Below are 13,281 nucleotides of genomic sequence, written 5' to 3' on the forward strand. Positions count from 1 at the left end.
TTTTTCTTGTTTTGTTGATCACACCTGGTCTGTGACTACTGGATTATTTCCCATATTGCAAGTATTGCTAGCCCACTAATTATATCTGTTACTGGGCTTTGCCTTTTCTTTCAGAATTTTATTATCTGAATTTGATACTCCGTGACTCCGTCGGAGATTTGTTATCTTTGTTTTTGAACGCTGATTTTAGGCATACTGAAATCTTTTTAGGCATACTGAATAAAGACAAAAAAGGTTGTGAAATAACAAAATCAGATATCCCCTTAACCCAAATTTTTTTAATAGCAAATCTACCCTTTACGTATTAGTGTTAGTAATCTGGATTACTGATTAAATATTCTGTTTAGTGATTAAGATAATTTTCAGAATTATAAAGGTTGTTTAGATGAAAAAATTTGGGGGAAAAAAAATCAAAGTTTTGGTTAAGAAGGAGAGAAAGAAGGAGAAAGTGCGAAAATTTTAATTCTTGATTCAATGGAGGATGAGGAGGGTCATAATTCATATAAAAAACCTAGGAAAATACATATCAACTACAACAATGATTCCCAAATGGCTGATTTCTTAGATTATGAGAATGATTTTACACAAACTCAAGCTCAAACTCAAACACAAACTCAAGATGATGATTTTCATGAGCCAAATCCAAATGATGAGTACATATATGAGGAACCCAATGCTTCTAATACACATGTACACTTCTATCTTATGCTCAATCTCACTTATATAGCTCGAAATTATCAAAAGTTTAGATTTTTGCTTCATGGTTCGGCGAACAAGATTGAGGTTCGGCTCACATCTATGAGCCGAATCAACCAAATGATGAACGGTTCGGCTCACTGAATCTGTTTACAGCATGCGCCGAACCTATATTTTTCAATTCCAACCCTTTTGCTAGACACTAGTTCGGCTTATATGAAAGTTTCTTAGTAACCCGAACAACATCCTGAATAGCCCGGAATAAAAATAACTACTTGTTCGGCTTATATATTCAAAATCGTATGAGCCGAACATGAATTTTTTAATTTTTGGGTTAAAATATTGTTATTGGTTCGGCATATATTGAGAATACTGTATAAGACGAATCCTCTAAATGTTCAAGGTTCGGCACATAATATGATTATACTATGAGCCGAACATGAATTTGTTAATTTTTGGGTTAAAATTTTGTTCGTGGTTCGGCACATATTGAGAATATCGTATAAGCCGAAACATGTAAATTTTCATGGTTCGACACATAATATGATTATCGAATGAGCCAAACATTTCTATTATATTCCTTTTGTAGTATTTAACCTTGTGATATTCTTTGTAGCTCGTGCTTGGCGGACCTGTACCCATGGAAAATCAACCTGATCCAGTAGACATAATTCACGAGGATACCAAGGATCACTTCCGAAATGATTTGGTATGTAAGAACTTTTTGTTTACCTTAATGTTGTCGGAATATTCCAAAGTTTTTTTCTTATAAATTATTTGTTTTGGAATGAATGTAGAGATGGAAAACTAAACCCGAAGTTCTTGATTGGGTTGAGGAACACGCGATGAAGGTAAATTGTGTACTAGTTAAAGGACAACAAAGCCGAGGGGATCGGTTTGAAATGATTTGTGAGCGTAGTGGAACCGGCGCTAGCAACGTTAAAAAGGGTACCGTATATGTTGGGAAGACCGGGAGAAAGAATAGGACGAAGACGAAGAAAACAAATTGCCCTTTCAAGATCGTTTTCAATCTCAAGAATAAGTCCTTGAACAAAGAAGATCAATATTGGATAATGAATAAAGATATGTATTGTCGTCATAACCACCCACGACCCAAAGACCTTCATGGACATGCGAAAGTAGCGCGACTCAAACCCGACGAGATGCTAGAAGTGGATAAAATGACACGAGCACGTTTGCCACCGTCTAGGATTCTTAGCAAATTGAAAGCGGACAACAAGAATAACAAGTCGACTATGCAAACTATCTACAATGCAATACAAAAGATTAGAAGACTCAATTTGCAAGGTAGGATGGTGATGCAACAAGTAATGTGGTTAGGGGTGAAGAATAACTACGCTTGCCAAAAGAAGTTGGATGACTTCGGTCAAGTCACACACCTTTTCCTTGCCCACCCGGAATGCGTCCAATTGGCTCTATGCTTCCCACAAGTTATTATATTGGATTGCACGTACAAGACTAATAAATATGAGATTCCGCTGATGAACATTGTGGGGCATACTTCGAAAAAGGCGCAGTTCACCGTGGCTTTTTGTTTCTTGAAAAATGAGAAGAAAGAGAGTTATGTTTGGGGGTTAGAACAATTGAAGTTAATCTTCCGGGAGGGTGCTCTTCCTAAAGTGTTCGTTTCCGATCAAGATTCATCGTTGATGTATGCTATTAAGAAGGTATTTCCGAATGCTTTCAACTTTCTTTGCACATTTCATATATGGTGCAATGTGAGGACAAAATGCCATCCGATAATTCAACCACGTAAGTTGAAAGAATTAGAGAATATTGCTAAACTACCATTGGAGACACGAGTAAAGAAAAAGAAGGAATTCTTGAAAGCATATGAACATAATGAGATGTTGTGGGCTTCTTTCCAAGGAAAATGGGAAGCTTTGGTATGGTCAATCACCGAGGATGTCTATGAAGAAAATTTTAAAATGCTTATTGAGCATTGGAAGACCGACTACCCCGATGTTATTACTTACTTGGTAAAAGATGTGTTGGAACCTAATAAAGAAAGGTTCATGTGTTGTTTCACAAATCGGCACAAACACTTCGACAACCAAGCCACAAGTATGGTAGAGTCGGCTCATTATCGGTTGAAGAAGAACCTTTTTGGATGTGTTGAAACTTTTGTCACGGTTTTTGATGCAATTGATGAATATTTCAAAAGTGATGTTGTGAGAATTAAAGCCGCGTTCGAGCATAACCTTATGTTTAGACATAATAATTATGGTAGTAATTGGCTACGGGAATTAACTTATAGAGTCTCCCATCTATGCATCGACTTATTGATGCAAGAAGTGGATTTCATTAAGCCATTAGGAGCCAACTTGGAGGAAGAGTGTGTTTGTAAAATGAAGACATCTATGGTACTTCCATGCCGCCACGACCTACTTCGGTACAAGGATGGTATCATACCATTTGAGGATATTGATCATTTTTGGAAACAATTAAGCTTCGATCCTCTCCCAACCGAAGATGACGAGGATGATCTAGAGATATGGGACACGACAAATGGGAAAAAGTTGGCGGAGATGTATAAGAATATGTTCCGAGCTCAAAAGAAAATCCTATGGGACAACATGATGCCGGTCATGTATCCTTTCACCCAAGAAAATATTTTGGAACCAGAGAAGAGTGATCTGAAAGGTAGGAAGAGTAAGAAAATGAATAATTTTCAAACTAGACAAGCCAACAAGGAACTATTGGCTACTAAAAGGGATCCATCCGGGGTTGATTACCATGATGCAAGGTATGAAAAGGCAAAGAAGGAAATTCAGATGTTGATGAAGGAGGAAGAAGTTAAAGTACTAAAAAAACGAGGTCGTCCGAGTATTCAAAAATCCGAAACAAGTAACAAAGGGTTGAATGATAATGATTGTCCGTCACAAGCAAAGGATAGTAAAGAGGATGTGAAGGGGAAGGCTAAGATGTATCCTTCACAAACTAAGATAAAGGAGAAAAGGACCATACATGAAATTGGTAGGATGAGAGGACCCAAAAGAGATAAGTCTGATAGTAATTGAGGCCTATCAATTTTATATGCGATAACTACTTGGAAGATCTATCGCCATTAATTCATGAGCATATTATAGCAATGGACGACGTGCAAGGTGATGGAAATTGTGATGGTGGAACAACTTGGTCTTTTTAAGGAAGGGAATAATCCGGTGCCCCCTGAAAATGAAGTGAACTATATTCGGCAACGATTGTTACAAACCCTACGTAAAAACAAAGAATTCTATAAGAAAATGATGATAACATGTCCAAGAAGAGATGCAGGGGTGGCAACGGAGTACGTTGCATTAGAACGTCGTTTGCATGGGGATTTTATCATTACCTAAGAACATTGGATGGCAATGCCCATTTGTGGGTTTTTAATAGCGGAGACATTCAATTGTGTCGTACATTGTTTCGCATGGACGGGTAGTAGCTTTACTTACGCGCCTCCAACAAAACCTTGCCATGATGGTGTAAAGGATAGAAGACTTGTTATTGGATTTGTTCAAAATTGTCCTTTTATCGGCCTCAAACTTAAGATCGGTTTCCCGTTACCACCCTTGATGAGTGCAGCATTTTGGCCTAGATTTGAAAATAATTATTCGATGGATTGATGTGCAAATTATGCGACAGAAATGGATCTTTGTAATTCTTTGAATGTACAGCCCCCAAGTGGACAAGTAATTGAGTTTTCAAGTGATGAAGATGAATATGATAAGCAAGAGGACAGTGAAGAGGATGAGAAAGAGGTCAGTGAAGAGGATGAGATTCGTGTAGGATCTCCATAAAATATTTCATGGATTTATCCGCGTATTTTGTGTCTTTTGATTTTCGGGTATAATGAGGATGATATTTTGACTAGAATTGCAGTTACATGTACCCATCAAAACGAAATACTTGAATGATTTACTTTTTGGTTATGGAATGTGTCGTTTTCTGGAAACTGGAACCATGAACACAGGAGAAGGTTCGGCTTGTACCATTAATTACAGGAAAACCGAACCCGACAGAATGATAAAAATCCAGAGTTTTTCTGTCAGGTTCGGCTTGTAGTATTATTTTGATGAAATCCGAACCTGACAGAAAAAAAACCAGAGTTTTTATGTCAGGTTCAGCTTGTAGTATATTTTTAAAGAAAGCCGAACCTGGAAAAATAAAAAAAAACCCAGTGTTTCTTTGTTAGGTTCGGCTTGTAACAGTATTTCAATGAAAGACGAATCTGGCATGATTCATGAACACAAGAATTATTATATCATTCCAAATAGACTTTTCAAATTCATAGAAAATGTGGATTACATCCCCGCTACATAGTAGCCTTGCAATAAATTTCTAATATCCTAAACGGGTAATGAGAAGCCTTCTAAGAATGTGGTAGTGATCTTCATATTTCAAATTCTTTCCCTTCCATCGTCGCCATTCCTCTAGAGCTCGAACTTCAATCTCATAGTTTGTTTCACCCTTGAGTCGATATCGACTCACAATCCGAACTAAAGCTATGAAGTCTGTGACTTTTTTCTTAATACTTTCAATTCGGCAAAACAAGGATGCACTATCCCGGTTGTGAGGATTACCTATTTCCGTGCAGAAGGCTTCATGAATTCTAACCAAGTAGTACATACTCATCAGACCTTTCACTCGTCGTTCTTCACCCTTCTTTGGATAGTATGCTATATAATTAGTGCAAAGAGATAAATCTTCTTCTAGAGTATACTTAGGAGTTTGGGGTGCCATTTTTTGAGCATATGTGCTTAAGAATATGAAAAAACATGTAGGTATATATAGAATATAGTTTTACAACGACTATTTTTTTGAAATTTTTCACAGGTTCGAATCACCATATCGGTGAGATTTAAGCCGAACTATATACTGGATTACACGCGAATAATGATTTTTAAGGCTCGGCTTATAACTCAAATTATAAAGCAAGCCGAACCTTAGACATACACAATTCGGCTTACAACTACAATTACAGGACAAAGCCGAACCTAACAAAGAATATTAGAATTTCCAGGAAACCAACTTAAATAATTAACTATTACGCTATCGATTAAAACATGAAATTCAAGGTGTCCATAACACGAATCCAGTGCACTTACGCAAACATTAAAAAGATAGTTCAGCACCTAAAAGTCAAAGAACTTGCAAAGTGTACTTAATACTTAAGAAAACACTAAAAAGAACTTGAAAAACTTAAATGTGCACTTAACGACGACCCTTCTTGTTAGTTCCACGACCACCTCCTCTTCCTCCTTGGCATTCATCTTCCGACGCATCATCTTTAGTATCACCACCACTTGTACCTTCACCAACTTGTCGAGACCTCTTAATGGTAGGCCTTTGTGCGGGTACCTCGGATTCCTCGGGTCCTTGTCCTTTGTTTATAATTGCATACCACTTGTTGTAGAGGTATTTCTGTTCTTCAATAATCATAGGTGTTTTGCGACCAAGTTTCTTCTTCATTTTTTTCAACATCTCCCTACCCGCAACAACCTATTTTCATTTGAAAACAACTTCCAACCGTGAGTACGAAGACATTTTTACCATGAACTTATATATGCAAGAGTATAAAGTGAAATCATTCTTACCATTATCTTGAAAGCCATCACTACTTCTTCGGAAGTAGACTTGGCAGAGATCTTGATTGCCTTCGCCTTATCAGCTTTCTTTTGACTTTTCTTATTGATAATGAAGGGATGAGAAATATGGTTATACCAATCCATGTAGCCGGGATCCTCTTCACATGGATCATCACCTAAAGGTACTAACTTGGTAACATCTAATTTGTTAGTATCTAAATTATTCCAATACTCAAGGGTAGGGTCGGGATCATACTTTGATTCCCATGATGAAGTGGTGCTTTTAGTTCCATTACCATCCTTTGGAAACAATATGAATTTATCGTCAAACAAAGGAACCTTTTGGATGCATCCTAATTGACGAAGTATTCTCCGAGGATCGTATATTACATAACCACCGGGATAAAACAATGGACCATGGTACATATCCACCGGCATATCCTCATCTTCAATAATTTCATCTTCTTCATCTTCCTTCACATATGGTTGAAAAACGACGTCATCAACACCCATTGTATATAACTTCTCCCTCAAACTTGCCAGCAACTGTTTTTCGTTCCTTTTCTTCGAGTCCTCATACTCGTACCTTGTTGCTGTTGGCTCTGTATCAACCCACTCGACATCCTTTTCAAACGTTTTGGCCAATTCCAAAATTGGGAAATGGTCATATACCCACACCTACATCCAAATAACCACATAACTAACTTAAAATGATTGAATTAATAGAAACAGAACAATAGACATTTTTTGGTTTGACACAACAAAGTAATAAAGAAATTTGAAAACTCAGTGCATTGTTCGGCTTAAAACATTGGATGGCTTATAAGCCGAACCTGAGAAAACTTATGGTTCGGCTTATGTGTGATCACAGTAACAAGCCAAACCATACACTGATGACCCAGAAAATTTCATGTTTGATCATCGAGAGTTACCTGAAGCATAGTGAAATTTCCTCCAATGTTTGTGCTTGTCAACCTAGAGGCGGCTGCAAGTTGGTCCAGCAGGTAAGCCAGCGAAGCCGTTCCCCAAGCATACTTGTTAATGGTTTCAATATTCTTTACTAATTGGAGATAATTAGCATTTACCTTGTTTCCGGTAAGGTCGGGAAAGATATCTCTGCCAAGAGTATAAAGCAAGTATGCGGTTCCGGTTTGCTTCACTTTGATCTCGTCCATTACCAACAACCCCTTATTTACTTTCTCCTTTGTGTACCTTTTTCAGGTTAGTTAGCTTGATCTTCTTATTCTTCTTATTCCTTCCACCAGGTATGCAAACAGAATCGACATCTCTAACGGATCGACAAAACTCCAACTCAGTTTTGAATGAACTCCAACCAAGAGTTTCCTCGAACAACTTGTACAGCTCTTCCCAACTCATGTCATAATAATCAGCATCCACGCTTCTACCCCTTGCTTTAAGGACTGTAATCTTACTCGCTTCATCAGGAGAGATTGACATCTCGCCAAATGTAATTGAAATGTGTAAGTCTCTGGACAAAATCTCTCGGCAAAACAGGAGGCTGTCATACTATCATGTTCTTGATGTCCATATTGAATGGCAGGCCATAAAGCAGAGGATTGTACGTAAGTAACCACCTCATCAACATCTTCAGAAAGTTTCCATTCTGCTGCCCTCTGGTGTCTCAATACTCGGACTGCATGGTTGTGATCAGGAGTCTCATAAATCCTTTTTGCCCAAGATTCGGCGTAACCAATCAACATATTTCCTCCATCTTTCGGAAGACCATGAGGCTCACCATCCGATCTAGGTGAAATTACATCATCTTCATCAGGAATGTGAAAACCTGTAGCCCGTTGTTCTGCAACTTTGTTCACTGACTTTGGTTGTGCAACCTTCTTACATTTCTCGGGTTTTCTTTGGGGTTGTGTTTCTTGAATATCATCAACTTCTTCATCATCATAAATTCCTTCTTCTTGTATTCCAACTCTTCCTTGTTCATCAACTTCTTCATCATCATAAATTCCTTCTTCTTTTATTCCAACTCTTCCTTGTTCATCTACTTCTTCTATATCAGTTCCTCTACGGTTCGCTCCCAATTTTTTCTTACCTCCTCCTCGAGGATCGGGAGTTTTAGAAGTAGAAGGTGTTACCTCCATCTTCTTCTTCTTTTTAGCTGCATTGTTCCTGACATAAGCATAAAACTTATAAGCCTAATACTTCGAACAACAAAGGAATACAAACTATATGAAATATGTATTTGATTATCATTTACAGAGAGTAGTTCGTCTTATATGCACAAAATACTTCCAAGCCGAACATATATATTCGGCACAAAACTACTATTATCGAATAAGCCAAATCCATATTTACGAATTAAAACTACTATTCGTCGCATAATTATTTCATAAAATGAGCCGAACTTCTACACTTGCAAAAATAATGAATTTTAACAACACATAGTCGGATCAAAACAAATAGTATCGAATAAGCCGAATATACACTTAGGAATCGTAAAATATGTTCGGCGCATAATAATATCATAGGATACGCCGAGCCTATACTCTTGAACAATCTATGAAATTCTACAAATACATGTTCGGCTCAAATCTAATTGTATCGAATAAGACGATCTTAAATACAAGGCTTCTATTTAACAAAGCTCGGCTCAAATCTCATCTAAACTTTTAAGCCGAACTGTTCATATGCATTTTCAGAGTTCAGTTTCAAGAACAGTTCGGCGCAAATCTGGGAATACTTTTAAGCCGAGCCTTATCCTGTAACCGCCGCAAGACCCTAATTTTTGACTATTAAACCTATTATACCAATCAAAAACATCAAATACGAGATGAGTTTGTAGAAACTTACTTTCTTATTCTTATTTCAGGTGTTGGTTCTTCACTTTGTTCTTCCGGTTCGAATTTTGGTTGGATTTCACTTTGTTCTACATCTTCATCTTCAGTTGGTGCTTCAATTGATCTATTAGAACGCGTTACAGTTTTACAACGACCCATTATATAGTAAAGTTTAATCGACGATCAATTTTTCATGAATCGACGATTATCAGTGTCACGGCGATGTGATGCGATATGAAGTGAGGGAGGCAGAGGAGGGAAGGAAGAAGAAGACTATAAGAAGACTAGAAAACTGATTTAGTGTTTTTTGTATTAGGTTTTATGTATTAGGGTTAGGGATAGATTAGTAATTTAGAATATTTAAGGGCATATAGGTAATTGAACTACCCCATACGGTACCCCTTATAAGGTCAGCCAAGTTAGGACTATTGCTTTGTATGCCTAGAAAGATTTAGGTATGCCCAAAATCAGGGTTCTTGTTTTTTAAAATGAGAATAGAACGTGTAGGGCATTGGCCCCCCATCGCTAGAGACCATTAAATCTATCAGGTATAAAGGCTCACAACCGTGACATGATTTTTCTTCCAGGTATAAAGGCTCCTTACTCTCATATGGAGCTTTTATTTTAAGTTGTATTTTCTCTCTTCTTGAAACTCCATCTCCTATTATCCGATCTTCCTCATTGGAATTCCGAAGTGTTTGGAAATATCCATAACAATTTTACTAGGAAAATAATAAACGATATTCACTCTCTTCGAGAACCTCTGGTCCTTCGGCTTTCAGATAGAGATCAAAATAAGCACTTCTCGATTCTTGGAGTATGGTTTTTCCTTTTCTAATTTCATAGAGCTTTGAAGTAGAAAAATTTATCCCTTATTGAGATTCCTTCCAAACATGAGGAAATTTGGAATACTCTATCAAATATAAATATTTGGGGAGCCACCAATCAGGTCGGTTTCTTGCCAGGTTTTTTCAAAGCTAACTGGAATACTCTAGGTCCTAATATTATATTGACCATTCAGGATTTTTTCTAACGGGGATCTTTACATACTAATCAACATCACTTTCTTTTCATGTATCCCAAAACATTTACTCCTCAAACACCCTGGGATTTCCACCTCATTAGCTTGAGAAACACAGTTTACAAATAAATCTCAAAAATTCTTTCATATTTGCTTAAGCCTCTGTTAAATAGATTAATAACCTCTGTTAGAGCATTGCTCAATTAAACCTACAATTTTTTCTATTCCAAGATTGTTGTCAATGTTACGTGATCAAAACTATATCTTGATTTCTAGTCTACTACGTCAAGTTTCGAATAGGTTAGAATTATAGTTGAGTATCAGAGATCATCCTTGAAGACTGAAGATCGACAAAGGCATTTTGAAGAACATCTGTCAGGTATGTGAAGACTGAACCATTCTATTTTACTCACTATACCATTATTCTATCTATTGAGACTATGTCGTATGATTTATAGTAGATTAACAAAGAAGATGTGTCGGATCAAGCTTGTCTTGTGAAAAATCTCGAAATATGATTTAGCGATTGGATGTTCCAAGGTCCTTAACAATGTTAGTTCTATCAATTAATTTGTGGATCAATTGAAAGTTTCCCATGCAAATGATTATATCACTTGGGAATGTTTCAATCATCAAAATAGAGATATATATGAACTTACTGAATTTCTACTCAGGGTAGGTTGGCGAACTCAGTTTGCAAACCATAAGTATCTGAGATTCAGAAATACAGGAAGGTTAGCGAACTCGGTTCACGAACCTTTGCACCCTGACTCGTGAACAATCCTTGCGGTTCACGAACCGTTGTACCAACTGTCCTGACAATGTTTAGTAGATGCTCAAAGACTTATTATTTTAATATGTTTAGCATTGCTAGAACTCTCTTAAACACTTCTAAGACTTCATTAATTTATTAAAACACTTAGGTGTTTGAATCATGATTAATTTCTTAGGTGTTTAAATGAACATCAAGTAGTTTTTAGCTATTTGGCTAACTTGCCGAACCGAACAGTCATTATACACGGTTACCGAACTCGGTCTAACCGGACCTATATGTATAGTCTTCTATTGTAGTTTGAAGACCTATTTTGTTTGCTTGATTCTCAAGTTATCTTAGTTTAAATTCTAAGCTAACCTTGATCTTTGAAAACTATAAATAGAGCATCCCTGACACTGTGTCCTAGTTGATTCTAGAGTCGCCTACGACTAAAAAGACTCCGCTTGGGGATTCGTTAAGCCAAGTCTGATTATCTTTACCTTGATAGTTCGTGAATCCTGATCTTGTTTTTTTGTTATCGAGGTTTTTGTAATCTCTTTCAGGCAAGATAGATAATAGTCACAAAGTTTCTTCGTCTCAGACTTTGTGATTCCTCAAGATAGATATCTAAAGACTGATTTTATTTGATCTTTAGACAATTGTTCTTGAGAGGTGGTTAAGAATCTAAGATGCTCTTCGGGAGTCGTAAGTTCCGGATTTGTGAGGTTTTCTAACTTGCTATTACAAACATATTTCCACACCTTGATCTTTGATCTAAACGAAAATCAAATATGCTTATCTGTTAGAGGCAGGTTGGTATCAAAAGTTTTCACTTCAGCTGAAGTAACTCTTAGACTGTAAAGGACGTCAGCTAAGGGAATCAAGTGCGTAGAAACTTGCGAGGTTCAATAGACGTAAGAAGCGCGACTGTAACTGAATCACTTGGAGGGTGGATTTCGGTCTTATCTACATTCCAGTTCGAAGTCTGATAGTAGGCTAGTGTGTGTGTAGAAGCTTAATACAGTGTGGTGTTCAACCTGGACGAGGTCCCGGGGTTTTTCTGCTATTGTGATTTCCTCGTTAACAAAATTTCTCGTGTCTTGTTTTTTTCCTTTTTCGCATTATATTGTTTATCTTTAATTATAATTATATTTACACAGGTTTGTATGTATTCAATCCACGTAGATAAGTCCTCTTAATTGTAATCGATTACGAGATTAATTTCTTGTAGAATTCGTATCTTAAAAGATAAATAACAAGTTTAACAACTTCGAAGAATTCCGATTGAATTATTTGGATACGACTAGATTGATCTTGGATATTGATTTTTGAGATCGTCCAAGTATTGTGCTTAAAAATCAGGTTCACAGACCTTGTGTCTATATACATACTAATAGAGTAGAGGTTGAGATATTAGCTCTACAATATTGTCAAGGATCATTAATTATTCTTCTTGCAATTTTGTGTTAAGTTTTGTCTATACAGATTGTCGAAAGAAAAAGTTGGGTATATTTGGTATCCCCTGCGTTTTCAATTGGAATCAGAGCAGGCGAACACTGTTGACCTAATAAGTTTGTGTTTGTTTTTGATCAAACCTGTATCTACGTACTATATAAATGACACCAACTGGTTTTGATTATGCCAAGTGCATATGGCTTACCTCGAAGGATAACTCCTTAGTTGATTTTTCTGAATCCAGAGGTGAGAATATGTCTTTAGTTACTAAGGATATGTCTCCTGAGCTAATTGAAATAAACTCAAAATTAGATGAGGATCTCACTAAGTGTTGTCATGAATCTCAGATTATTTAAGATCAAGCCTCATAGATAAAATCCCTCCTGGAGAAGCTTTCTATGTATGCTTATGAACTTAGTCAATCTCTAAATAAAGAGCACGAGTTGTTTGAAACTATTGATACTTTTACTGATGGTAGTAACAAACTCACCCAAGAACTAAAACTCAGAAAAGATAGAGTTGATATTCTTGGAGATACTGTCAGGAAAAAAACTGTTCAAGAAAAACTCATATCAAGACTCACAATGTTGAAATTGATAAGCTTCGTATTCTAAAGGATAAATCTGAATTTGATCTTTGCATATCCCAGAAACAGTGTAATTCTTTAAAGAAGGAAATTACCACTTTAAAGGAGATATCTTGTGTTAATGAATTTTTTCCTATGTATTCCAAGAAAAATGTGAGAACCTCATCTAGAAAACAGCTTATAAGAAAAAGTTTGTCCCAGATCATGTAAAAGTTACTTCTGAATCTTTTCGTTATCCTATTCATAGGAAGGGACATCTTCCCAATCAGTGCAATAGGCAATCCAATATTCTAAGGTTGATTCTTCAACTAAACAGAGTTCAAATGATTGTGTTTCAAGATTTGAAGATTCAAAATTGTCCTCTT

Source organism: Papaver somniferum, unplaced genomic scaffold, assembly GCF_003573695.1.
Source record: "Papaver somniferum cultivar HN1 unplaced genomic scaffold, ASM357369v1 unplaced-scaffold_18, whole genome shotgun sequence".
NCBI lineage: Eukaryota > Viridiplantae > Streptophyta > Magnoliopsida > Ranunculales > Papaveraceae > Papaver > Papaver somniferum.